The sequence below is a fragment of the Medicago sativa genome, chromosome 3 (genome assembly GCF_051527215.1).
Source record: "Medicago sativa cultivar Bolivia chromosome 3, Bolivia_mono, whole genome shotgun sequence".
Classification (NCBI taxonomy): Eukaryota; Viridiplantae; Streptophyta; class Magnoliopsida; order Fabales; family Fabaceae; genus Medicago; species Medicago sativa.
This window is the reverse complement of record NC_140751.1, coordinates 66,462,356-66,487,199: the sequence shown is the minus strand read 5'-3', so window position 1 is coordinate 66,487,199 and position 24,844 is coordinate 66,462,356. Positions and strand designations below refer to the sequence as shown.

At 34.1% G+C, this 24,844-nt stretch overlaps 1 protein-coding gene and 1 pseudogene across 12 annotated transcripts in view; both read right to left on the bottom strand.

Moving 5' to 3' along the window:
* LOC146939330 (uncharacterized) overlaps positions 1-2,597 on the bottom strand; it is a 31,932-nt gene extending 29,335 nt beyond the window's left edge. For 10 of the 11 annotated variants that reach the window (XM_085757397.1, XM_085757398.1, XM_085757399.1 and 7 more), the window contains exons 1-2: positions 611-698; positions 44-122 (exon numbers count right to left, since the gene is read on the bottom strand). The gene's annotated coding sequence lies outside the window, so the exon portion shown is untranslated. Of the gene's footprint in view, positions 1-43; positions 123-610; positions 699-2,466 lie in introns of those variants that run through there. The other variant, XM_085757394.1, reaches the window with a different exon arrangement.
* A 3,986-nt stretch (positions 2,598-6,583) lies between these two features.
* Positions 6,584-23,114, bottom strand: LOC146939329 (disease resistance protein UNI-like; annotated as a pseudogene). Its single transcript, XR_015033000.1, has 8 exons — positions 22,963-23,114; positions 14,776-15,001; positions 11,073-13,957; positions 10,933-10,939; positions 10,113-10,668; positions 9,255-9,373; positions 8,606-8,612; positions 6,584-7,267 (listed from the first exon to the last, which is right to left on the bottom strand). The product of XR_015033000.1 is annotated as a disease resistance protein UNI-like (transcript).
* Positions 23,115-24,844: the final 1,730 nt, after the last annotated feature.

Sequence of the window (24,844 nt, the reverse complement as noted above, 5' to 3'; positions counted from 1 at the left end):
TCTAGGTTATGAGGCAGTTGTTATGACAGTGATTCTTATTTACCTTATTCACAGCACTTTCAGCGGATATTCAAGTCATATGAACAATCTTCCTGATCATTCTCCAATCTGCATTCCAAGTTCTGCAGCAAACAAAAGCAGCAGACAAAATTTATGGTCCAAATGAAAAAGAATGGACAGTACTTAATTATATAGTAAAGTTTCCATTATTTATAATCATTTAGGAAATTCGCTGTCTGAATAAATTTCAATAGATCAAAGTTAGGCATCTATGTATAGTATTGTGTATTTTGAAAATAACATGGTTGATGTCGAATCTCGTTCTCTGAGCATATCATTCACGCTCTTTTTCTGTAATAAGATTTTCCTCATTCTGATTCTGTTTATTAGAAAAATTGAACTTGACGACCCACTTTTCAAACAAGAATTCCATCCAATATTTACGTTCAAGATACTTTTAGGAAATTTCTAATTACCAAATTTATCTTCGAAAATAATATGCAAGTTAATCATATAGAAAATTGTAGCACAAACCGAAAATGGAAATCATATACAAATAGAAAATCTGAGAAAGTAACAAAAGAAAAATAACCATGAGATTGTTTTCAACCTGAATGGTGTTACTGGTTTAAGCACATCCTTTTGAAAAATCTATTCCTTTCTCGGCAGCAGGCAGCAGTGATGACAGTCAATTATTCGCTATTTTTAGTGTCATTTTCATCACATTTTGGAGTTCACAAGCAAGATTAAGAAGCAAGAAAAGCAAGAAAAATAGAAGATTTCGAAGAAACAGTTGTGTTGATGTTTTTATTGAGTCTTTAGCAATTTTAGAAAGTCTGGGGGTGTGAAAAGCTGAAAAACTGAAGTTATGCCAGGCCAAATCGTGTTGCGCCATTCATTAAGCCGTGCTGCGATTTTGGAAAGGAAATTACAACATCTTTGTTTGAGTGAAATCGCGGCACGCCAATTAACAAGGCGCGGCGCGATTTTGCTGGGTCAGGCCTAAAAACTTCTATAAATACTGCACTCAAACTGAAGACCAGGGTTACGAATTGGAGACAGAAAAGTGCGATTTTGAGACCTAAAGACGGCTAGGAGGGCGATTTCTTCAACCTTCTATCAATTCATGTATGTTTTGATTCCACTATTGATTATGCTATTTGTAAACTCAATTATGAGTAGCTAAATCTCTTAGAGATTAGGTCTGAGATGATTCTTTGTAACCCTAATTGATCCATGTTGCTGTGAAACTCTATTTATTGTGAATGACAATCTAGTTTTTATTCAATTCAATTGTTCTTAATGCTTTTTATATCCTGATCAAATATAAACATGATTTAGTGAGAATGAATGACTACTGACCATAGCTTTCTACTTAGACCTAATTGAATTGTTCTAATAAATAGGGTTAGTCTAGGAATGGATAATCGTTTGTTAGTGATATTAGGTTAACGTGCTTAAACCTTCAAAGATTATTAGACCACCTAAGGAATTAGGGGCTGTAGTTTGAGAAGAGGGTCCTAACTCAAGGGATTGATTAGGACTATTTTGTTAACTATCATGGAACTAGAAAATCATTCATAAGAATAGGTGCAGTATACCAAATAGGGGAACTTAGATGATTCGAAAGACCTGATCTCATCTCTCTCTTATTTTCTAACCGAATCTTTACTTTATGTTATTTAATTTTATGCAATCAAATCAAATCTACTGCCTAGTGGCAAACAAAATATTTTACACATCCTAAATATTAACCTTATTGCTGAATTGAGATTAACACAGTCCTCGTGGGATCGATATTTTTACTACTTCGATGCATTTTTAGTACACTTGCTAAAAGTCTATCAAGCAGCTAGAATATAGAGAATTAGGAGTAATATTCACTGCAATTCATGTTCTGCAGCAAACAAAAGTTGGAGATGCAATTACATTTATAGATTCAATGTATGCATTTGCCACCCTTTAAACTGTTAATGTATATAGTATCCTGCAACCAATAAGGTAATCTTTTTCAGATAGGACCTCGTAGAGTTGCAACTTACTAAGTAATCCTTTCGTATCATTTATGTTATATCGGACTAAAATTGTAAGTTTCTCTTGTTAATGTTTCATGGTGGATCTGAAACTCTGTTATTTAATCAATGTAGTAGTAGACTAATACTTCACAAAACTTTAGAAACTTTTGTAAAATATTGAGGTTTTTGTATTTTAAGTCAGGTATCAATACACTGTGATTTTCCCCTTTTTAATGATTGAAATTGACTACTTATAATCAAGTTTAAGCTTTAGTAGTTTGAAAAGCAAAATTAATATGGCTAGAGCAAAAAAAAAAAATCATACAAAAACATCAAACTCAAGTTGATTTATCAACCCTTAATATCTAATTTTCAAACTTTGGTACCATTAAACAATGAACTAAATATCCACTGATTATGATTAAAATAAAACCATATGATTGTTATTTACCTTATTGACAACACTTTCAGCGGATAATCAAGTTTGATGAACAATCTTCCTGATCTTTGTTTGCAGTAGCTAGCATCACAAGAATAAGGTAGTGCTGACTGCATTTCAAGTTCTCATTAGTATAAAGTAAAGTTTATGGTCCAAAAGAAAAAGAACGGACAATACTTATTAGTATAAAGTAAAGTTTCCATTATTTATATCATCCTTGTTGATATAAAGCTTCAATAATTGGTCTGTTACCAAAAAAGCTTCAATAATTGGTCTCACTTTCACATTTGTAATAGAGGTGTGTTATTTGTTGATATAAAGCTTCAATAATTGTTGATATTAGCATCACCCTTCATTTATGGTATTAGAAAGATAGTTTGTAAAATTATAATTAAGAGAATAATAGAAAAATTATATTAAAGCTACATTAATATGTAAAGTGATTTATTATAATTTTTGACAAAATTTGGTTTTCCTCAAAACAACTTATAAGTTTTTTTCAAAGCTTTCCCGTGTGAATATGGACCAGGCCGGCTACAGAGACCTACGACCTAGCCTACAACGAACCAAATCAAATTTTTTCTTGAATGGAGAATGTATAAGGATTTTTAAAAACTTATTTAACTTAAAAGACCAGGCCACATGCAATTAAAAAAGCCTCTTAGAGAATCTTAATTATAGAGAAAAAAAGCCTCTACCAGTACTTAATTATTAGTATAAAGTAAAGTTTCCATCATCGAGAATCTTAATTTACAACTATATAAAGTAAAGTTTCCATTATTTATAATCTTCCTTGTTGATATAAAGCTTCAATAATTGATTGGTATCACTTTGACATTTGTAATAATCCATTCATTTCCAAGTATAAAGAAAACCAACCAACGGTCAGGATTTGGTTTGAGCATTGTTACGAAATTGTGGTGGGGCAAGAAAATATTTGGTTAGTGGCACATAGCTTTATACAATTAACAAATTACAAAATGATGCAGTAATTAGAAAAATGAAATATTGAGCTTTACGGTGTGTTAGCCAGTTGAATTTTGGAATGAAAGACTTTGATATACATTAACTTATAATATCGTAATGTCCTTTTATTTATTTTTAAATATATTAAATATAATATCAAAATATTATAGATTTAGCCCTCATAAACTCTCATCCAAAAGTGTCCACAAACCAACTTGCAAACACATAGGATTATATATATTGATAAATTTGTGGTCATGGTTGATGCTTCTGCTGCAGGAAATATTGGCTTGATTTCCATAATGAATGTGAGTTTTTGTATGATGGTAATTCACAATGTAGATTGAGGTTTATCTTGATATTGGTTTGTTCTTTATATTCTTCAACAAGACATGAAATTTGACATAGATTTCAAAATACTACATTAATTAATTTTGGCGAGTTTTCTCCATTTTATAACATCACTTAACATCAAAGATAATTGAGTTAAATTTTTTGGTTCCTATAAAAATTTCAAATTTTAAGTTTTAGTTCCTCTAAAATTTTTCACTGGTTTCAAAAATATTTTCTGCCACCACTTATGATGCTTGTTTTTAAATCAACTCATATGCATACTTCAAATTTTAAAGAATTTTTATAGAGATGTTGTAACAACTTCTCCGACAAAAAAAAGTATATTTTTTAACAAAATATAATTAAATATGAATTTTTAAACGTCAAAAACTTAATAATTCATATTCAATTCATAACTCGTTAGAAAAATTTAAACTTTTGCAAGATTGATTTCTATAATGTATTAAACATAACTTTAAAAAATATTCAAAATTTTATAGTATACACATGAATTTACTTAAATGCAAAGACCAAAAGTCGTGACGGAAATGTCTTCAAGACCAAAAATTGATGAAATTTTTTAGTGGGACTAAACCTTAAAATTTAAAAATTTAATAGAAATCAAAAGCTTATTTAATGTCACAACATGATTTTGACTCCATAGAGCCTTTGTCAAATAGGATTTATGTTTTGAGTTGATCATTCCTTTGCTTGTTCACCTTTGATCAATACATCCAACATTATACATCATTTCTTGAATAAACTTCCTCTGTGCATTCAATTATTTAAGTTTAGTCACAAAAACGCAACGCCACTCAAAAAACTATTATTGTCATTCGATCCAAAGATAATATTTTTAAATCCAAGAGAATTTTTGCTGCTTCCAAACATGATCTTAAGGAAAATCTTGAGCCTTCATGAATCAATCAAGTTCTTAAAACTCCTCATTAGAGATAAGATAGTTATGCAGAGTTTGATGCATTACTGAAGAATGGAACCTAGACCCATATACCTAAACCAGAAAACACTAATCTAGAATAAAAAGGAATTGAGATACAAGTGTAGCTAGATACAAATGATTTTGCAAATGATTTTCAAGGAACATTTGAACCCGTTGATAAACCAGTAACTTTAAAACTTGTTCTACTTTGGCACTATATATCATGGGTGATCACTACATCAAAAGAATGTTGATGATCTAAGAGAAGCATCGAGTGGTTGGCATGACTCTCAAAACATTTTTCATCAATAACAGAGAAGTAGTGTAAGCATTTTTTTCTAGTTTATATTGATGATATGCTCTTAATAGGAAATATTGATGATCAATTTATTAAAGTACTCTCCAACTAGTTTTCTCTAAGGAAAATGCTAAATAGTACGGTAAAGCGTCCAACGAAATATCACGAAGTGGCAAAAGTTGATTATTTTATTCGTTACCACATTGTTTAAGCATATTTCAACAATTTGATTACTTGATTAGCACTTCTATACCTATTACGTGGGCTTCCCCCTGGTTAAAAAGTGTTCTCCAGTTTGTTTTCAAACAGGTTCATAGTAAAAGACTGAGAAATTGATTTTGACAAAAAAGACAGAAATTGATTAATAACATAGTAACACCTCGTTTTACTGGTCTCACCAAACTTTATCGTTTAAGGTATGAAACATGAGTTTTACTGGGGATATTTCTACGAAGGATGTTGTCTTTTTTATTTATTTAATTTAATCTCCGTTGTTTTATAAAGAAAATGAGTAAAATTTGCACAAGAGAAGATAATAATTTTCAAGTCGTGAAATTTCGTGAGTATTATTTGTACTACATAGCAACTCTCTTTCTCTAAAATAGTTTAGTTTTACTCACTACTTTCTTGAAATTGAACTTGTTCCTACAAATGAAGGTTTATTATTGTCTTAGCATGGCAATATCAGTGAACTTTTAAAGAAATTCAACATGTCAGGAACCAAATCAACCGCTACACCTCTCTCCACAATACCAGCTCTCAAGTCGAATGATGGATCAAACACTGGAACCAATGTCAAATTCGTTTCAAATTGGCAAATGTTAATCCTAAGAATTTGTTGCACATATTTAATTCAATTACGTTGAAATTTTGTGACCGTGCTGTGAAAAACATGTCTTCTACTATTTATATTGATTAATTTCATTTGTTTCAATTAGACGTTGTTGACAGTAATAGCAGTTTCTCCAAGTGGACGTTGTTGCTCCATTTGTTGTTCATTCATCAACTCCTGTAATAAGAACATATGAATTAATGATCTTGAGTTATCAATAATGTCCATTGAATATCTATATATTTGGAGAGGATTATGCAAGTGATCTTGGTATGGCCTTCAACTTATTTGGAGATGATTGCTTTTGAATTTGTTGGTAATAAGGTTATTGATGGTATCTCTAGATCAACAAATTCATGTCCTGTTATGGTGATTGAATTCAGGTAAACAATGGATTGGTGTTGACCTTTGGAGAAGTCAACTCGTGTTCTGAATTAGAGGTTTCTGGACTAGGATTTTCAATACCACTATTGTTGCCTTCGATCTCTTCTTCTAATTTTCGAAACAGAGTCCTCAAATAGTTATACAATTCCCCATCTACAGAAAAATATTATAGATATTATCATCATTATATAGTAACTGATAAGCATAATAATAAAATCAAAATGTTCACTTTCAATTGTATATCATCATCTTCAAGTTTAAAGATGATGCACAATATTGTTTATCTATCTACCTAGTAATTAAATTTTTACCACTTGTATATCAAACATAAAATTAATGCTTCTACTACATAGGTTGCTCCACGAGCCCTTACATTTTAGAAATACTTATGCATGCATACCTCTTACCGCTACTTTAAACAAATGGTATGTAATAATTTACAGCCAATATGTAATAGTTTTAAAAAATATTAGATAGAATGTGTACCGTATATGTAAATATATGAACCAGAAAGATCATTTTCAAGGTCTGCGGTTATTGCTGAAGCCAGAGAGAGTTTTTGACAATTCTTTATGAAACGGTGTTTTACAGCTTTAAATTGAATTCCCTGGTCATGACTGAGACTTGGTAGATTTTCAAATACTACATATTTTAGATTTGGAATCTTCACTTTCTGATCATCACCTTCACTTGCAAATATTTCCTCTAGCTCATCTGCTTCTCTTATCATTAGATTATGTAGCTTAGGAAGCTCTTTACATATGGAGATTGGAAACACATATTTCAACTTGTTGCACTTTACTACAACAAGTGTATTTAACTTTGGGAAGCATGTCTTTGATGTATTCTCCAAATCATCTTCAATTATATGCTTCAACTCTTTGCAATCTTCAATTTTCATAGTAAGCAACTGTGGTAGACACCTTACTATAGAAGTGGAGAAAACAATTTTCAATTTTTCACATCGCATGATTATTAATTTTGTAAGGTTTTGGAGGGAAAATGTATTTTTTGGACCCACAAAAAGGCATGTCATCATAGGTAGAACATTCAAAAAAATGTATTCCATATTGTAATGAATCGTAGAATCATAGGGATGAAGATCGTAGATGTAAGCGAGATAGCAAGCATAAGAGTACTCGTGAGGGAGATACTCAAATAAACTCATTAGAGAATGAATAGATTGATAAAAGATGAATGTGAGTACAATGGTGAGAGCTTATTTATAGAGGTGAGTTAGTGTAACTAACTCCTAACTAACTTGCTTGCTCTCCAAGCTATCTAGATAACTTGCTCTCCAAGTTATCTTCTCACTATATTCTAATAGTCCCCCTCAAACTCAAAGTGGGGAAAATGCACCAATTTGAGTTTGAAATACAATGAAAATTACAATTTATTCTTACTAAGTAACTAAGTAAAATTGGGGGGGTAAAACACGCAACAAACAAAAAAGAAAGAAAAAAAAAGGAATGAAGCCCAGGCCCACATGTTCTGATGGAATCAGCTTCAAACACACAACGCGCTTCCTTCTTCTTCTTTCTTCCTAAAGCTTGCAACCAGCTTATTTGTTGCAAAAGTGCTTTTGCAAACGTGATTATGAAAAGAAATTGTGCAGATGCGGCGATCTAAACACGACTTCAACATCACTTTCTTTCCAAACTTGCATCTGAAAAAGTAACTGAACCAAAATAACTTTTCCCAAGCCGTCCTTTGAAAGTGATACCCTGTAATGCAATTGGATTGAGAGATGCTTCTGGAAAGACAATGAATAATCGCTGGTCTGGAATTGAAATGAAGAAAAGCTTCGAAAAAGTGATTATGCCAACAGACTTAATCGAATAATGCTTCTGCAAACAGATGCCACTGAAACATTCTTCGCCAAACACAAAACACATCGCCAAACGCACGATTATCTCAATCGAAGTGAAATTTGTTATCTTCGTCCAGAAAAGAAAAGCTTCGAACCTGCAAGTGTTCATCGATAAACTGTTATGCGAAGGTTTCGTTGATGCTGGCGAAGTCAAGAACGAAAGGTGTTTTCTTCCTCTATCCCAAGGCATCCACCGTAACCGAAAAGAAGTGTGACGTAGGACCTTGTAAACGTAGAACAGCGAACACGAAGAGATTCCACCGGGATCAAAATCAACAATAAATTCATCATGTAACTGGAAAAACCGAACCACGTTGTCGACATCAGAAGCAATAGGTTCAGTCTGTTGTCCGACGAAGAACCGAGAAGACAAAGGCTTCACGAAAGCGACGCCGTAAACAGAGCTACACGATCTCACCGGTAATGTGTCGATGACGAAATCTTCCGATTTCACGAATGCTTCAGGAACGACGAATTGATTTTTCACTTTCTTGATTGCTTCAGAAATCACAAGTTCCGTTTCAAGATTCTTTGCCTTGTCGTCTTCTGAAGCTGCAAAGGCAGAGTCGTTGTCATCAACGATGTTGCAGCGAGAATCCACAAGAGCACAATCAACGAAGACTGAATCATCTTCATTGACGATGTTGCTGCAAGGGGTGACAAGAACACATGAAATCTCTCCAATCTTGATGGAGAATCCATCAAATTTTGGTTCGATTACAGAAGTTGAAACCGGAGTAATTGGAGAATCGAAACTGCCAAAAGTGATTTGATTGTGTGAAGCGGAAGATTCCAGAAGCTGGGCAGAAGTTGTAACAACTTCATCAACACCGGATTCTTCATCTTCATCGTATGTCGAATCAGAAGCGGAAGCGGAAGCATCATCATCATCTTCCTCCCTTGGGTATCGCTCTGATACCATGTAATGAATCGTAGAATCATAGGGATGAAGATCGTAGATGTAAGCGAGATAGCAAGCATAAGAGTACTCGTGAGGGAGATACTCAAAGAAACTCATTAGAGAATGAATAGATTGATAAAAGATGAATGTGAGTACAATGGTGAGAGCTTATTTATAGAGGTGAGTTAGTGTAACTAACTCCTAACTAACTTGCTTGCTCTCCAAGCTATCTAGATAACTTGCTCTCCAAGTTATCTTCTCACTATATTCTAATACATATCTAAGTTCATTTTCTGTCCATTTATTTCATTGGGACAAAAGACACTTTCTACTTTGGAGTTATATACCACGAGTCTTTTCAAAGCAAGCAAACACTCCACATTCTCACTCAATTCCTGCAAAAAAAAAAAAAAAACGAATGCAAAATAAACACATTATAGTATTTATTTGAACTCGCAATTCTTCTCTTCTTTGCACTTAGTGTGTGTGTGTGTGTGTGATTTTTTGCGTTGTGCTTTGTCTATATAAACACATTAGTGGTTGTACATTATTCATTACCTGAAATATATTATTCAGTTTTCCCACCTAGAAATCATTCAGATATAGAATACTTCTTTCAGGTTGTTCCTCACACTTCTTTTGTCCAAATTTTTCGATTGATATTGAAGTTTAAAGAAGTAATTTGTTTTGAACATTATACAATGTTTCTTCACAATTTTTTTAGTATAAGATGAATCTATAACAATATATAAAGGGAATAGATGATTTATGGTTGAATTTTTCATTATTTCAATGATACCCTTAAAAATATAAAATAATGAAATTAGATAATATCAATTGATAAGACTAAATATTTTTTCTTAAATTTTTTTCATTTCATGTGAGAGTGTGTCCAACAATATATATTTGTGATTGTGTCCATAAAAGATTTTCTCAAAATCTAGATCAACTTTTGTGGAGAAACTTTTTACAAAAAATCATTTAATTTTTTTTTTTTTTACAAACAATTTAAAAATATATGTCGACTAAATTAACTAGCCACTAAGATTCATAATCATAAACAAGCGTGGGATACCTAGACCAAAATCATTGAATAGATTTACAAACAACCAAGATATATGAAAATAGAGATACCTTAATGATGGTATCATCAACCGATCTTGTTGCTGAATGCTGAGTTATGAAATCACCAATAGTTTTGATAGCAAACTGCGAGCAATTCATGAGTTCAAGATCATTCAGTTGTGGAAATGTTGTGTGATAATGTTTGGGACATATTCCGACTAAACTTGGCAGATTGCGAAGAATGAAGATCTCCAATGTTGGTAGATGAAGGTGAATCTCCCTGTGGTTTTGAACATGATCATCAGTGTAGCTTCCTAATATGTATTTCAATCGCACGCAGTCTTCAACGAAAACCCATTTCAATTTTGGGAAGACATTGACCAAGTTATTGCCACCAGTGCTGTCATGATCTCCAATGTCTACTATAATGTGCTTCAATTCATCACACTTATAGATTGCCAATGACTCCAACAACATTCTTGGAGCAGTAGATAGGGTAAATAATGATTTCATCTTTGAAACATTCATCATTATAATATATATCTTTAACATTGCACAAGATATGTGATTGTCTTGAAAGACATCGAGCACGTTCCCATATGTTAAGGGGATATGAATTTGATTCCTGCAATTATATAATCCAAAAAAAATGTAAGTTAAATAATCTCTTAGTTTGCGTATATAAAATTCAAGAAAATGAAAACAAATCATTTTCCTCTTTTCTTTTATATGTTGTAATTTTTTTTTCTTCTACAATTCAAGTCCTAAAGATGGGCTTATATTATCCAAAGATGAACCAAAGCTAATAAATACTTAAAATAGTATTAAACTTGTTATTATACCAATCACCAACAAAAAAAAATCGTTATATTTTACTATTAATTGATACGATTAAACTATACTTATTTGGTATTTAGTGATTAATAGTATTATTTTTTTTTTAATAATAAAATATATCAATAGTTTGTTATAAAAAAAGGTATAAAAATAACATTACAGAAGAAGCTGAGATGGTTACCATTACCATACTTGTCAGGTTGTTGATCCTGAGAAACCACTGGGATTTTACTGCAACAATATATATCAGTCCATGAAAACATATTGCATTTGATTGAGTCTGATTGATCTCGTGGCTTGGAAGCTTCTCCAGAAATGGAAGATGCCTTCTTAATGGACAAAGACATTGTAGGAATACATTCTGGGAAAATGTCGATAAAACTCGGTAAGCCATCTAGCACCAATTTTTTGAGGGAGCCAAGTTTGACATCTTTGTCAAATATGTATTTCAGCTTATCACAACTTTCTATTGTGATGGATTCTAGTGCTGGAAGATCAGGAGAAGATTGAAACGGAAATATTATTTCAATTCTTGGACACTTCTTAATACTAAGAATTTCCAGTTTCTGAAACATTGAGTCACAACTCCTACCATCATCAGTTATTTGAAATAGGGAGATAAACATGGGGCATCCTTCAAACGACACACTCTTTAGATTGAATAGGTTTAGTTTGCACTTAAATAAGTTTTTCAAATTTTTACAATCCTTGATGGACAACTTCTCTAAATTGTTCAGAGAGTCAAAGGAAAGAGGACCAACTTAGAGAAGACTTTTGATACTTGAGATTCAATATGCTTAGTGTCAATGAGGCACTTTAATTGTGAAATGAAACTCAAACTAAGCTCCTCTAGATCATTCATACCTTGATCCATAGGAACAATCTCAGGTATGATATTTCTCCATCCCCCCTCGATTCTTCTTAGTCTAACAACCTCTCTGCTTCTTGCATACAATACTTGAGTGTTGTTTCAGATAGGAAACACTCATAATTGTATACAAAAGACACATACTTTGATGATGATTCGTTTACTGAACTCGAATCGTCACCAATATTAAACCTTTGCAATTTCGGGAAAGTTATTTCTCGGCAAAAATCATTAAAACTATCTAAGAAATACAACTCTTCAAGGGATGAGCATCCTTCAATCACTTCAAAAGGATTGTTGCTTTCAATGGTACACTTGTTAAAGTCCAATAATCTAAGTTTCTCTAGTTTTGTGATTCCATGAGGCAATTCAACAATTTTACAATTATCCAAATCAAGAGTCTCAAGGCTTTGCAGGTTTCCTAAAATAGAGATGTCACCCAAATTGACTAGCACAAAGAGAAGAGATCGAATATTCTTCAACGATTGAATTGAATGTGGTAATGATAGAGCTAGTTGAAAATAATGATCATGGATTAAATGAAAAACTCAAAGGCTCTTACTGTTTTCGAAAAAGGAATTCGGGACTTCATTTTTCGTATATTCGTAGTCTTCATCCTTATGCATATTGACAATTAGAATCTCAAGCTTGGAACCACCAACCTTAAAGGAAAACACATCCTCAAGCTTTCCTTCACATAACAAATATTTAATATTCATATTCCTTTCAACCATTGCCTTTTGATTTTTATATACAAATTCACTGTTTCTATCTCTTTGTTCGCTATCCATTGAGCCGCATCATGAACCAAGTCATGCATTTTCACTCTGCTTCCATCGGCCTCCAACAATAAACAAGAATCTAGGAGTTTATTTATGGATATAATAACTTGACTTCGAGCATCTTTGTAGCTGCCGTAATCTTCCCCAAAAAGGCCTGCTCCGATGCTTAGTCTGGTTAACCTTTCAGTAGAAATTTCTTCATCTTCTCGAAATATAGAACACAGGAGGAATAATGTCTTGGCCTTCTCATTCTTCATATTATCATAGCTAACTTGCATACATTTATAAATTTTAAGGAGTTCATCATCAACATCATGCATTAACATATATTTCTGCAGGGAATTTAAGGCCACATCCCACTCTTGGTGACGTTGTTCGCCCTTCAAACTACTTGCTATAGCAGCAATTGCAATTGGTAATCTTTTGCACTCGTTTGCAATTTTACGGCCTTTTTCGAGAAAAATTTTAGGTGAAATTTTGCTTAGACCAGCATGCCTTTGGAACATGATCCATGCGTCTTCTTCAGATAAGAGATCCAGTTGAATTGTCTTACTGCATCCTAATCTGTTGCACACCAAGAGATTGCGAGTGGTTACAAGAATTCTACATCCTTTGTGATTACCACTATCTGGAATCCCTATTTCATCAAAATTGATATCTCCCCACACATCATCTAATATTAGAAGAATCTTCTCACCATTGGTTAATCTGCTCCATAGTTTTTTGGGTCTGTCTGATTCATTACAGTCATCAAATTTCAATCCCAATGGTCCAGCAATATCATCCTGAATCTTTTTGAAATTAGGAGAAAAAGACACTGCGTGTCGATGATTTGAGTAAATTGTTTGGATTCCTTAAGTGCCTTACCCACTTCTTTAGCCAATGTAGTTTTTCCTGTGCCCCCCCATCCCATGCAACCCGATTATATAACTGTTGTCATCTTTCAATGCATCCAAAAGCTCTTTGTATTTGGATTCCCTGCTTTTAAAAGGAATATAGTGTTGGGATGAATAGCGTTCAACACCTGGAAGACGAGAAGGGAGTCCAATTGAAAGTTCCTTTCCAGTTTCAATTAATCTTTTAATTTGCACCTTCTTATTTGTCAGCTCCTTTCCCCTTTTATATCGCCATATGATATGGGGACAAAAACCAAAAAGACATTTTTGTTTTGTTTTGGTGTCTTCTTGAATGATCTTATCAGCTTCTTCTTCCCAATAAAGGGCATTAGCTTGAACATCTTCTCCTCCTCTGGTTGCCACATCAACACGTTGCTTAACAGTCGTCCATTCTACTTCTAGTCTAGCTCTTTCTTCTTCAAAATCCTTAGCAATGCACATGAAGCAACATATATAACTTGATTCTGCTATCGCCCCATTTATTAATTTCTCCACATATGGCTTCGCCAAATCAGTCAGAAAACTCGCCATCTAAATAAATTTCAATAGATCAAAGTTAGGCATATGTGTGTGTGTTGAAAAGTAAAATGGTTGATATGAACCTCAGAGTCTGTTTATTTGAACAATGATATTTGATGACACACTTTTCATCAAAGAATTTTTTTTAGTAGCTTAATCAAACAAATATGTGAGAAAGTTCAAACAGGGAGTCCATCCAGTATCAATATTTAAATGCCCGATTCATCTTTGAAAACAATAAACAAGTTATGAAAAAATTCCTTCAAAAAAAAAAATTATGAAAAAATGATCACGTAAAAAAGTGGAGTGAAGGCCGAAAAATTGAAATCATATACCGATAGAAAATCTGAGAAAATAACAGAAGAAAAAATACCATGAGATTGTTTTCTACCTATATGTTATTACTATTGTCAGGACATACTTTTGAACAATCTTTTCTGCAACAAACCAAGGCTGCAGGGGTTTGGCATAATATAGTTTTGCCTCGTTGCATAGTTGCAACTTATTAAGTAATCAATGTTTCGTAGTGGATATCAGACTCTTGTATCAATCTACTGTCATTTTCCATTTGTTAATGCTTGAAATTAGATGGCTACTTGGTTAAATTGACTGCTTATGATATTTTTGAGGATTTTGACTTGGAAATCATGCTTCAAGGTTTAAGCTTCAGTTTGAAAAATAAAATTAACATGGCTGGAGGAGAAAAAAATATTCTTATATATAGATAGTACAAAGCACAAAACTCAAAGTGATTTATAAACCTTTGTAATACTCTAAAGAAATTAATTAAAATATCGACTGAAAATTGTTAAAGTATGATTGTTTGTTACCTTATCTCCAGCACTTTCAGCAAATGTTCAAGCCGTATGAACTATTCTCCTGATTTTTCAACAATTTTAGAAAAACCTAGCTACTTTATTTTTTAAATTGTGCAGTAGTCAAGGAAACTGTATATCAATCAATGATCAAGCAAAATGAGATTGTTATTTACCTGGTTTATGGCACATTCAGCGCATACTTAAGTCTCATGAACAATCTTCCTCATCTTTCTCCAATCTGCAGTAGATAGCATCCCAAGAATTTTTAGTCTCGTGCTTGAAAAAGAAGGGACAGTATGCCAAATTTCATAATCAAAAGAGGCGATATAACTAATTAGCAATCCAAGAGAACATGATTTTTTTTCTTCTTGAGATTGTAATTGAGATTTAGCTCATCACCCCAGGCACATAATTTAATTTGATCCTTAACTTGGCCAAACAAGAATTCTTCTAAAACCATGTTTCCATTTACACTGAGTTTAAAGCAACATTAAGTGGATAAGTTTGATCATAAAACAAAAGGACATTTGGAATGGCTTAAAATAATAAGAAAGGTAAATCAACAAATCAAAATAGTGTTAAAAGGTTCATCAACTTGACAAACCATATGTGACAAGTTTCCCCATCAATGAAGAAGCAAATTCACTTGGCTATCTCTTCTTCTCATATGGTTGATGACATGATTTAAAAGAGAAACTATAAAATGGTTGAATATTGACTCAAAATTTGGAAGCTGAAGTTTTGGCAATATCGTAGTACGATGGTTATCATCGTAGTACGATGGTGAGCGTTCAATTTTTGGTTCATCACTGGATAAATCGTAGTGCGATGGAATTATATCGTACTACGATGATGAATGGATAAGGCATAGTACTGTACTATCAACTGCTACATCGTAGCACGATGGACGGCATCGCAGTACGATGCTTCGAGTTTCTGAACACTATTTAAAGCTTCTTTCTTTTTTTTTTTTTTTTGGTGTGGCTTTGAGAGAGAAACTTGTATTGCAAAGGAGGTAACTTTAGGGTTGAGTGTCTTTGTAGAGAGGTTCTCTTGTGAGTTGGGAAACATTGTAAACATCTTGGGTAGTGAGATTTCACCATTGGAAGGATCAAAAGCTTCCCTTTGTGTTTTCTCTTAGAATTCATTGAGAGTGTGGGTGACATGAAAATGGGTAGAAATTAAGCCTTGTTCTTTGTGAGCTGTTAAAGCTAATCTCTTGTAACTCATTTGTATCACTTTCATCTTAGTGGATTGGAGGGCTGCTCTCTCCTCCAGAGTAGGTCATATTGGACCGAACTGGGTTACCATCTTGGTGTGTTTGTTCCTATCTTTCTTTTCTTATCTTTATTGCTTTGATTATGCTTGTGGTGTTGCTTTACACTTAGATTTAGGTCTGTTTTGTTGTTGTTGCTTGAAGACACTTTGTTGTTTGATTACCACTTCCTTTTGCTCCACACACACTTGTTCTTTATTGGTGTGTCTTTTATTTTGAATTCACAACAATTGGCGCCCACCGTGGGGCACTAGGTGTAAATTGGTGAAGTTGGTATCATGGGTTCAAAGTGGGACATCGAGAAGTTCACCGGAAGTAATGACTTCGGGTTATGGAAGGTTAAGATGCAAGCGGTTTTAACACAACAAAAGTGTGTAGAAGCATTGAAGGGTGAAGCGGCGATGCCGGCACATTTGACACAAGCGGAGAAGCGTGAGATGATAGCCAAGGCAAGGAGTGCCATTGTTTTATGTCTCGGAGATAAGGTTTTAAGGGATGTCACGAGGGAAGCTACCGCGACATCAATGTGGGCTAAGTTGGAGTCATTGTACATGACAAAGTCATTGGCTCATAGGCAACTTTTGAAACAACAACTCTATTCATTCAAGATGGTGGAGTCTAAAGCAATCTCGGAGCAATTGGCGAAATTTAACAAAATTCTTGATGATTTGGCCAATATTGATGTTAATATTGAAGATGAGGATAAGGCTTTGTTGTTACTTTGTTCATTACCAAAGTCTTTCGAGCACTTCAAGGATACCATCCTTTATGGTAAGGAGGGCACCACTACTTTGGATGAGGTCCAATCGGCTTTGAGAACCAAGGAATTGACGAAATTCAAGGATTTGAAAGTTGAAGAAGGTGGTGAAGGCTTGAACGTTGCAAGAGGGAGAAGTGAGCAAAGAGGAAAAGGCAAGGGGAAGTCGAGGTCCAAGTCTAAGTCCAAGGGTTTTGACAAATCAAAGTATAAATGCTTTCTTTGTCACAAACAAGGTCACTTCAAGAAGGATTGCCCGGATAAAGGGGGCAATGGTAGTTCTTCCGTTCAAGTTACGATGGCGTCCGATGAAGATGGTTATGAGAGTGCGGGTGCATTAACGGTCACAAGTTGGGAACCGGAGAAGAGTTGGGTCTTGGACTCGGATGCTCTTATCACATGTGTCCTAGAAAGGAATATTTTGAGACTTTGGCTCTAAAAGAAGGAGGAGTTGTTCGACTCGGAAATAACAAAGCGTGCAAAGTCCAAGGCATGGGCACCGTTCGTCTAAAGATGTTTGATGACCGTGAATTCCTTTTAAAGGATGTGAGGTTTGTTCCCGAACTTAAACGAAATTTAATTTCCCTTAGCATGTTTGATAGTCTAGGTTATTGCACTAGAATTGAGCATGGGGTTTGTAAAATTTCGCATGGTGCATTGATTACAGTTAAAGGGTCTAAAATGAATGGTTTATACATTTTAGATGGTTCCATAGTAATTGGTAATGCATCGGTAGCTAGTGTTGCACCTCATAATAATTCCGAATTGTGGCATTTGAGATTGGGGCATGTTAGTGAAAGAGGTTTAGTTGAACTAGCTAAACAAGGTTTGCTAGGAAAAGATAAATTGGACAAGCTAGAATTTTGTGAACATTGCATACTAGGCAAGCAACATAGGGTGAAGTTTGGTAGTGGTATGCATCATTCTAGTAGACCTTTTGAGTATGTGCATTCGGACCTTTGGGGTCCTTCCAAAACTATTACTCATGGGGGAGGTTCCTATTTTCTTTCTATCATTGATGATTTTTCTAGGAGAGTGTGGGTCTTTGTTTTGAAAAACAAAAGTGACACATTTGAGAAGTTTAAGGAATGGCACACTCTCATAGAAAATCAAATGGGAACTAAACTAAAAGCTTTGAGAACTGACAATGGCCTGGAGTTTGTTTCAGAGCAATTTAATGAGTTTTGCAGGTTGAAAGGAATCAAGAGGCATAGGACCGTACCGAGAACACCGCAACAAAATGGTCTTGCTGAACGCATGAATAGGACCCTTTTGGAGCGGGTGAGGTGTATGCTTCTAGGAGCTGGGTTACCTAAGAGTTTCTGGGGTGAAGCCGTGACAACGGCTGCTTATTTGATCAATAGATGTCCATCAACGGGAATAGACTTCAAGACACCTATGGAGGTATGGAGTGGGAAACCGGCAGATTACTCCTCTTTGAAGGTTTTCGGAGCTTTGGCATATGCGCATATCAAGCAAGACAAGCTTGAGCCTAGAGCTTTGAAATGTGTCTTCATTGGTTATCCGGAAGGTGTGAAGGGTTACAAGTTGTGGAAATTGGACTCTAGTGGAGGATCAAAAGTCTTGATTAGTAGGGATGTTACCTTTGATGAGACCCGTATGGGGATGAAGTGTAAAGACCTAGAGACTTTGAAACCGGAAACAATAGTGGAGGAAACTCAGTTTGAGGTGGAGCTTCCAAATGAAGAGAAAGATGATGTGGAAGATGAAGCTTCAACATCGGACACAAGTGGAACTCAATCGGTAGTGGATCCCGATTATCTTTTGGCTAGAGATAGAGAAAGGAGGATCATTACGGCACCTAGAAGATATGGTTATGCAGACTTGGTGTGTTTTGCTCTAAATGCGGCTGAAGATGTGCGAGACTCGGAGCCTAGAAACTTCAAGGAGGCATTTGAGAGCAAAGAAAGCAAGTATTGGTTAAAGGCGGTGAATGAAGAGATGGATTCATTGGAAAAGAACCAAACTTGGGAACTAGTGAAGCTACCTAAACACCAAAGGGTAGTTGGATGCAAGTGGATCTTCAAGAAAAAGGAAGGTATTCCGGGAGTTGAAGGTCCTAGGTACAAAGCAAGACTTGTGGCCAAGGGTTTCACTCAAGTGGAGGGGATCGACTACAATGAGATCTTCTCACCGGTAGTGAAACATTGTTCCATAAGGATACTTATGGCTATTGTGAATCAATTCAATCTTGAGTTGGAACAAATGGATGTAAAGACCGCATTCTTACATGGTGACCTTGAAGAGACAATCTACATGGAGCAACCGGAAGGTTTTGTGGAGGACAAGTCTAAGGTATGTCTTTTGAAGAAATTTTTGTATGGGTTAAAGCAAAGCCCTAGGCAATGGTATCGTCGGTTTGATGAGTTTCTTTTGAAGACCGGTTTTGTGAGAAGCGGGTATGATTCTTGTGTGTACATGTTGAAGAAGGATGAGAAAGTCATTCTCTATCTTCTTTTATATGTGGATGATATCTTGATGGCAAGCTCTAGCAAGGATGAGATTGTGAAGCTCAAAGAAAAGTTAAATGGTGAATTTGAGATGAAAGATCTTGGTCCGGCAAAGAGAGTCCTTGGTATTGATATCTTGAGGGATCGTGACAAAGGTGAACTTTTCTTATCTCAACTTGGTTTTTTGAAGAAGGTGGTGGAGCGGTTTAGAATGTCAAACTCTAAAACCGTGAGCACTCCCTTGGGTCACCACACAAAGTTGTCCATAAAACAATGTCCTCAATCCGAGGATGAGAAGCAAGTTATGGAAAGTACTCCCTATGCAAGTGGGGTTGGAAGCATCATGTATGGAATGGTTTGTAGTAGGCCGGATTTAGCTTATGCGGTTAGCATTGTGAGTCGGTTTATGGCAAATCCGGGTATTGTGCATTGGCAAGCTTTGAAGTGGGTGTTGAGGCACTTGAATGGATCTTTGAAGGGCGGTTTGAAATACACAAGAGCAGCTCAAGATGAAGACGCTTTAGAGGGGTATGTTGATGCGGACTATGCGGGCAATGTGGACACAAGAAAATCTCTATCGGGTTTTGTGTTTACTCTTTATGGCACGGCTATTAGTTGGAAGGCAAATCAACAATCCGCGGTGGCATTATCTACCACTCAAGCGGAGTACATTGCCCTTGTTGAAGGGGTTAAAGAGGCCATATGGTTGAAAGGGATGATTGGTGAGTTAGGAATTACTCAAGAATGTGTGAAGATACATTGTGATAGTCAAAGCGCCATTCACTTGGCAAATCATCAAGTGTATCATGAGAGGACAAAGCACATTGACATTCGTTTGCACTTTGTAAGAGACATGATTGAATCAAAAGAGATTGTGGTGGAGAAAGTGGCATCGGAAGAGAATCCGGCGGATGTGTTTACCAAGTCATTGCCTAGATCAAGGTTCAAGCATTGCTTGGACTTGATCAAGTTTGTTGAAGAGTAATTCCCTTATGGAGAGAGCAGCATGGTGTTTGATGGTTAAAGTAGCATCATCACCAATTTAGAGTCAAGGTGGAGAAATGTTGAATATTGACTCAAAATTTGGAAGCTGAAGTTTTGGCAATAGCGTAGTACGATGGTTATCATCGTAGTACGATGGTGAGCGTTCAGTTTTTGGTTCATCACTGGATAAATCGTAGTGCGATGGAATTATATCGTACTACGATGATGAATGGATAAGGCATAGTACTGTACTATCAACTGCTACATCGTAGCACGATGGACGGCATCGCAGTACGATGCTGCGAGTTTCTGAACACTATTTAAAGCTTCTTTCTTCTTTTTTTTTTTTTAGGTGTGGCTTTGAGAGAGAAACTTGTATTGCAAAGGAGGTAACTTTAGGGTTGAGTGTCTTTGTAGAGAGGTTCTCTTGTGAGTTGGGAAACATTGTAAACATCTTGGGTAGTGAGATTTCACCATTGGAAGGATCAAAAGCTTCCCTTTGTGTTTTCTCTTAGAATTCATTGAGAGTGTGGGTGACATGAAAATGGGTAGAAATTAAGCCTTGTTCTTTGTGAGCTGTTAAAGCTAATCTCTTGTAACTCATTTGTATCACTTTCATCTTAGTGGATTGGAGGGTTGCTCTCTCCCCCAGAGTAGGTCATATTGGACCGAACTGGGTTACCATCTTGGTGTGTTTGTTCCTATCTTTCTTTTCTTATCTTTATTGCTTTGATTATGCTTGTGGTGTTGCTTTACACTTAGATTTAGGTCTGTTTTGTTGTTGTTGCTTGAAGACACTTTGTTGTTTGATTACCACTTCCTTTTGCTCCACACACACTTGTTCTTTATTGGTGTGTCTTTTATTTTGAATTCACAACAATACGCAATAATAATAAAATAAAAAATTAAACATAGAAAGACAAACAATTCAAAATAAAACAAGCAAGAAAATTTGGAGTTGAATCAGTATCAAGCTTACTAATTAATCCTTATTCAACAAGTCATACTCAAAATTACTTCAAGCTTTTAAAGAAAACACTAAACTTCAACATAGGGGCTATGTTCACAGAGTTACTGAGACATATAGGTACATAATAAAACTATGAAAGTCAGTAAGAAGAGACTACTATATGTCCTCTTTCAAATGCAACTGGTCCCATTCAAAAATGAGTTTCCTAGCTCGAAGGTATAGATTTTCTAAGCTTACTAACTCTGAGTAATTTATAAAACAGAAGAGTCCACTTTGTATATTTGATTGTTGATATCATGTTTGTGTTGTTCATCCCAAGCTGGAAGTGCTATGTACATCTTCCAATTAGAGGGAGGACTATTAGAGATATAAAAAGTAAGTTACAAATTTGTTACACTAGTCAGAAATTAGTTTGTACTCATTGTCAATACAAGTCAGTCTCATTCTATCATTTGATCTAATGATCTTTTGCATGTCAATACAAAATTTATTTTCAGTTTGAGTATTTTTTTTTTTTTTTAATAAAATAAGAGTTGTTCCTAAAATTCAACTTCAGCATAGGAAACTATAACAGTTGTTCCTGAAGAAAAGAAGACTAGCCCTAAACTAGAAGAAAACAAAAAAACTTGCTACCACCACAGGAGTAAAGCAACCTCTTATCTACCAACGAGACAAAATAGACAAAGTTGAGAAAAAAAAATATCAAAATTACAACTAGACAAAGTTGATTTTTTTTATCGCAATCAAAATAAATAAGTTAAATTAAGACCAAACTTTACAAACAAATCTATTTTACTATATTTTACAAAAGAATATTTACAATAAACTACCGCAAAGATTAATACCCTCATAAGTCAAATTTTATCTACTACCTTATTAACCTAATTCTTCAAAAAAAATTTGGAAACAAAGGTGCCCAAGTCCAGAAGAAGAAAAAACTAAACAGTGACAACTCTAGGGGTCGTTATCGCCATAACATCAGCTAGCATCAACAAATTAAGCCTAGCGGAGCACACCTCATACACCCGCAAACCAGGACCACGATCGCACCCCATATTTCATTTTAAAAATATTGATATCATATTCAAAATTAAGCAAAATAATTCTATATATTTATGATTATTTTATATTTTTCAAAATTCTTTAAAATATATTAATTATAGACTAGAGTTAGTTTCCTTTTAACTTTTGTACATTTTGTTGAAATATTATATCAAATATAAATTGTATAATATCATCACAGATGTATATTATATTCAAAAATTCGTTTGTCAAATTGTAAAAGAGATGACTCTTAAATTCCATCCAAATTCTTTGGTTTATTCAATATTTTTTTTTATATATTTATACTAAACAATATAGAATTTCACATTATAGTACATAATCTATATTTTTATGAGTGAGTTACTTACCCGTACTTGGCACAGGCTCCATACTAGTTATATATATGCTAGTGTTATTGATTCAATGTTATAACTTATAAGGCCGATTAAAATAAAACAATTATGTACTATTCTAACCAACACGTGATCATCGGTTTGGTTCGGATTTCATCATAAAGATTACAAAAATTGAACAAAACCGACTTTTCTACACACACAAAAAAACTGTGAAAATTTACACCTCTCATAAAAGTTTGACCTTGTAACTTTAAGAGATTGACACAGTGGTAAAATGTTCATGACATTTTAATTAATAATCTCTTCCTCGATTAAAAACAAAAAAACTAAAATTAATTTACCTTATTTCCAGCTATGATATGAACTATGAACAATCTTCCCCTTTCTCCAATCTGAAATTGAAGTTGTACAGCAAACCAACACAAAAACAGCAGAGACTATAACAATTTTTTTTTTTATCCTACTTTCTTTTTTTTGATTTCCTACCCAACTCAGTTGTGTTGTAGCGACACATTTATTTATAGTCCAAAGAAAGAAAGAAAGAAAAAAAGGATCGAATAAAGGAAAGTAAAAGGTACCGGAAAGGAACCTCCTTAGAATAAACATTAATTACAGCATGAAGCAAAGTACATTCATTGAGTGATGAATGATGCATGATAGATATAGCTAAGCAAGCAAGGCACAATTTTCTACTATTTTACACCGGAAAAATTCTGTAGTTAGATATTAATTTTTTTTAATAAAGTATTACATCTTATACTGACTTAAAAAAAATCAGGATTTTTTTATTTATTTGGGAATGTAAAAAGCAAGAAAAACTGTACTCCACATAATTTGGATTGTTAGAAGTGTAAAAGTCTTAAAAATTTAATCATCTAGAGAGAAATTTGTCAATCCGAAGGTGTAAAAAAAATTGCATCATTCATCACGTTGAAGTTAAACTTATAATAATTTTAGAGTAATGTTATACATTGGATTAGTCAATTCTCGTTCAATTGGTTAATCTATAAAGATGTAGGGGGATGATAGCTCAATTGTTTAAGGTTAGACATGGCAACAAAACCCGCCCCCGCCAGACCCGGCCGCACCCGCCTCAAATTTAACGAGAAAAAACCTATTTAACTGGGTGCGGGTGCAGGTGTGGGAGAAATTTGAATTTTTATATATTTATACTAAACAATATAGAATTTCACATTATAGTACATAATCTATATTTTTATGAGTGAGTTACTTACCCGTACTTGGCACAGGCTCCATACTAGTTATATATATGCTAGTGTTATTGATTTAATGTTATAACTTATAAGGCCGATTAAAATAAAACAATTATGTACTATTCTAACCAACACGTGATCATCGGTTGGGTTCGGATTTCATCATAAAGATTACGAAAATTGAACAAAACCGACTTTTCTACACACACAAAAAAACTGTGAAAATTTACACCCCTCATAAAAATTTGACCTTGTAACTTTAAGAGATTGAGACAGTGGTAAAATGTTCATGACATTTTAATTAATAATAATTTTTATCTTCCTCGATTAAAAACAAAAAAAACTAAAATTAATTTACCTTCTTTCCAGCTATGATATGAACTATGAACAATTTTCCCCTTTCTCCAATCTGAAATTGAAGTTCTACAGCAAACCAACACAAAAACAGCAGAGACTATAACAGTTTTTTTTTATCCTACTTTCTTTTTTTTGATTTCCTACCCAACTCAGTTGTGTTGTAGCGACACATTTATTTATAGTCCAAAGAAAGAAAGAAAGAAAGAAAGAAAGGATCGAATAAAGGAAAGTAAAAGGTACCGGAAAGGAACCTCCTTAGAATAAACATTAATTACAGCATGAAGCAAAGTACATTCATTGAGTGATGAATGATGCATGATATAGCTAAGCAAGCAAGGCACAATTTTCTACTATTTTACACCTGAAAAATTCTGTAGTTAGATATTAATTTTTTTAATAAAGTATTACATCTTATCCTGACTTAAAAAAAAATCAGGATTTTTTTTTTTATATTTGGGAATGTAAAAAGCAAGAAAAACTGTACTCCACATAATTTTGATTGTTAGAAGTGTAAAAGTCTTAAAAATTTAAACATCTAGAGAGAAATTTGTCAATCCGAAGGTGTAAAAAAGATTGCATTTTACAGTAGTGGATGGGCCGATAATCCAAAATAATTGTTGAATTTTTTTTTTTCCCTAAACGAATGTTGAAG